Below are 4840 nucleotides of genomic sequence, written 5' to 3' on the forward strand. Positions count from 1 at the left end.
TATTGCATTCATACTTGCATTGGAGAGTTCGAGAAGCTTCTTCGGTTCGGAGGTCTTGCGATTTATAGTGCTGCTATCGCAAGATAAAGTTATTATATTTTGGGAGACAATTGTCATGTTCCGTGAGTACCGTGTGGAGGCAAATTCGTCTTAAAGAGATAGAGTTTAACCCTAGCCTCAACTTCACCAAAATGGTGGTATACCATCATTCTGCCCATGCTCAGATTGCACCTTACGTGAAGATCCCAACACATATAATATACTAATATGGGTCGGGAAGCAAACACTTAGCAAGCCATTCCCTCGTTTGACTATACACCCTTCGGTCGGCGGTTAAATCCTTTAGTCCATAATCCCTAGTCCTTTTCTATCCCTTTTGCATTTTGCACGTTGGATCACGGTCGGAATCCTGTCAAAATTGGCTATGATCTCCTCTGGATTCACCTCCCTACGTAAATTATAGTTTTGGGTTGAGGGTGGGTGGACCGTCCACTACTCGGCACTATACAGTTTGCCCACCGTCTGACTCGACTTAAAAATATAACCTAGGTGGAAAGGTTAATCGAAAGGAGCAGCCAATTTTAGCCGCCTCGCTGCCGACAGGGGACGCATAATCCCTGCCCAGAAGAAGGGAGCAGCCTCAGTTAACTGCAACGGACCGCCACCGCAAGGGACCGGCAAGGTTCCGCAGCCTCGACTACGGGGGGTGCAACGGGTACCTCAAGGGCGTGGTGATGGAGACGGGAGATCATCCACGACCCGTGCTGTGGGCGCACCCCTTGCACGTGTCACCTCCCGCCTTCCGCTATAAGTTACAGAAGGAGCTCTTCATTTCCGCCGAGGAGATGTACACCGCCCAGGACGTTAACTGCGGTCGCAATGCCACCTCATGCTTGGAAAAGTCCTCCCCCTCCTATCGATTCCCGAGGGTGCCGCCGTTTGCAATGTCGAGCACAAAGTCGGCGATCACAATGATCTTAGCTTGTCCGTGTCTCCGGTGACTACGCCATCGTGATTAGCCACAACCACAAACGGAACCAGCAGGTTGCCTTCCACCCCATGTTTCCTTTATTAGTAATTTTTTTTTAAAATTTGAGCACTGTGATTAGTCACTGTTGTATCAGAAGGGAAAAAATTTAGGTCGTAGGCAATGAACATGTATTGGAAAGCAACACAGATATGATCTACAAACAAGTAAAGATGAGCTAGCAGAATAAAGCATGTTTATCAAAAACTTGTATCGATGTTAATCCATGGCCTCACTCCTTTTTCACATATGACCCTTCTTGTTAGGTTCTTTATTGAACTTGAAGAGCTGCTCTTAGGTTGTTCACCGTGTGTACTTTTCGATTTACTCTAATGATTGATGGAAAAAATTTATGGAGTCGGACCGGTCACCCTCACAGCTAGTCAATGAGGCTACTTATTTTATCATTTTTTTCTTGTTGAGTTTGAAGATGTCCCCTCGGGACGATGCGGTGGTTGATGCATGAGGTATTGCCACATGAGGTCTTGGGGTCGAAACTCGACGCGTTCGAGCATGTCCTCTCCATGCCTTGGCCACTTGCATTAATGAATAGTAGTCATCCCCGATTTACCTCCTCCATATTGGCCTAGGGACAGATTGACGGAGATGCTACAGGCGAGAGAATCACCTTTTTTGCCACATTTATTGAGCTTGGAGATGACTGGGGATGCTGGATGCGAGCGAATCGTCTTTTTTTTTGTCATATTTATTGAGCTTGAAGATGCCCCAGGATGTAGTCGATTCTTAAAAACTGAGAACATGAGGTTTAATCCACCATGTACCTAACACCTATATATCCGTATTTATCTCCCTCCATATCCGTGGGGTCGACATTTGGGGTCGTTAAGGTAGTGGATCTATCATTTTTTTATTGAGCTTGAAGATGTCCTCGGGGCCATGGTGCAATAGAAGAGTGCCACTAAGGCACCCACGATTTGATTCCTAGATGTAGTACATTTGCAGGGATTTTTTTTCTCTAAATATAACTCGTAACCTAGGGATGTTGGGCTTTTGGACCGCCCGCCGCGAGCGTTTCCGGATTTACCCTGCGGCGAATAGGAAACTTCCGTGGGCTGGTCACCCCAAGCTTGACCTGATTAATCAATTTTTTATTGAGCTTGAAGATATGCCCTCGCGGAAAAATTCCTCCCACCCCTTAATTATTTGGTAGTCGATTATAAATTAATCTATGATTTATCTCTTTTTACATAACCTGAATACGGACTATGAGAAATGTCTTAGACAAATGTAATCATCTTTTTATTGCAATTTATTGAACTTGAAGATTCATTGATTACTACCCTTGGAAAACGGAAGTGGCACTACCAAATGATAAATTGATTTATTCCTATCAGGATCTTCAGTCAGTTATCAAATCCGTTGATTCTAATGAGGAAAGCTGGTTGACAGTTTAGGATTTAGACTAAATGGAAAAGTCCAGCTTACCAAATTGACTAAATACAGTTCATTGTACAACCAGATTCAATTCTTGTTCATGCAAACCATGATATAGGAAACAAGTATTTCCACAAGAATTTAAATTAATTATCAGGGTTAAGATTTGTAGTTCTTGCATCCTGAACAAGTACTAGTTTCCTGATATTTCCATTTATAGGTGGAAATCAGAAATGTACTTTATCGATTAATATCGCTTATTTCTCTTGTTCATTTCTCTCTAGAATTCTACTGCTCCTTTGATGAATATCAATCATTATTTCAGGCCATGAAGCATCATTATAAAAATATTCTCATAAGCTATTTTAGTGTTTAATCATCTGTGCAGAAGGTCGATCTCATTTTCTTTTTTCTTTTGTTTTTTTAAATCCAGGTATATGGCCTTGAGCTCAATTAGTATAGGAAGTGCGCGGTCTTACCCTTATTTTGCCCATTGGGTATATGCTATTATATCAGTATTGAAACAAAAGATAATATCACTTATTTCAAAGGTCTAGTGTCATCAGTCTTATGGTAAGATATAGACAAGTAAATATATTTGTATAGTGATCCTTTGTATGAGAAAGGTTAAACATCGAACGAGATATTTTATATTCGTTGAAAATTAATCTTAATACATATTAGAATAAAAGTTAATGTAGATACCAACTATGTCAACACATAGATCTATATTAATGAGTATAGAATTATATAAATTAATAATTAAAATACATTTATTTATAATAAAAATAGCATGCCGATGTTGATTTTTCTTTCAAAATCCATTTCTTCGTGCAGTGACGTGATAATTTCTATACGAACAGAAACCATCAGAATGCAATATATACATCAAGGAAATCACAATCACGGTCACCTTACAATGATGATTGTTGAAACACTTTCTATCTTTTGAAAGTCTTATGGAACAAAAGGAATAAGCCAATAAGGCATATGCCTAGGGTCCCAATAAAATTAAGACCCATTATATTAAAAAAAATTTAAATATATTTAATAATTAAAATTTAATTTTAATTAAAACTCCTATTTAGTATTGACGTTTAGATTTCAAGAATACTGTTTTGATTTCTGTGCATAGTAGTGCACACTGTACAACCATCTATTGAAGATTGCCGCTTCGATTTCCTACTGCGCACACTGTACCGCCATCTATTGAAGATTGCCACTTCGATTTCCATGCACAAATATGCACACTGTACAATCATCTATTTCAACAGAAAAATAAAACTTCAATTAATTATATAATTCTCCTAGAATTCTATATAAAACTACCACTGTAGAATTTGATTTACTCATATTTTCATTCTCTAAGTTTCATCCTCTATAATCTATATTTTTTGTCCCTCATCATCTCGACGATGATTCTTTGAGTCTCAGAATACGACAAAATGCACTTCGCATTCCTCAATCGTCGGGTAATATTTTTTTTAATCTTTTCTTCATTTTTGAAATGTTCTTTATTGTTCTGTATAAATAATAAATTATGGATGAAATAGACCCAAATTAAATATGATTAGAAAAATATATTATTAGCCATTGTATGAATTTTTTTTTTCATTTTTCCTCTCTCGATGCAAACAAATTACTATCATCGCAAATCAAATTTATGCACTTAAAAAATCATAAAATATGATTCATATATTTTTAATAATATTTAAGTGCACTTATCTCATTTATTATATATTTTTTAAGTACAGTTTATTATAAAATATAAACTACTTAAATTAACCAATTCAAATCAAATTTAATATTTTATATTTTTTTTATATTTGCGCAGGTAATACTCAGCAATCAGTTTGAAATATCATCAAATTAAGACTACACGTGTAAATAAGGTTTTATTGTTCATTTAATTCTAAGTAATTTTATTTTAATAAAATAATAGGGACTTATATTTTCTTTTTTTAATATTATTTTAATATAAATATGTCTATAAAAAAAATATGATTTTGGATATATGAAACATATGAAAAAAAAAGAAAAATAAAAGAATTTATTCAATCTCAAAAAGGTGCACTCAATAGATTTATTATTAATAATCAAAATCAAAACTTAGAAAATAATATAATTAAAAATTTAAATGAAAAACTAATTGAATTTTCATCGGAAGATAATACTTTAGGACAAAAAGAAATCTAAACTTTCTAATAATCACAAATCAAATTCATCAAATATTAATATTAATGAAGAAAATAATTATAATTCAGAAGAAAAAAAGATAACTTAATAGATCATCAAGATAATTTTTTAATAATATTGATGAAACTATTATTCAAAATATATATAATCCAGCACAATGAAAAAATAAAAATAAAAATTTAATAGATTTATTAGTTGAAAAGGGTCCAATTAGAGAAATAA

General features: G+C 35.1%; 1 pseudogene; it reads left to right on the top strand.

The window, feature by feature from the left end:
* The first annotated feature begins 424 nt into the window (after positions 1-424).
* On the top strand, positions 425-1075 carry LOC122013566 (annotated as a pseudogene).
* Positions 1076-4840: the final 3765 nt, after the last annotated feature.

The sequence above is a fragment of the Zingiber officinale genome, chromosome 8B (genome assembly GCF_018446385.1).
Source record: "Zingiber officinale cultivar Zhangliang chromosome 8B, Zo_v1.1, whole genome shotgun sequence".
NCBI lineage: Eukaryota > Viridiplantae > Streptophyta > Magnoliopsida > Zingiberales > Zingiberaceae > Zingiber > Zingiber officinale.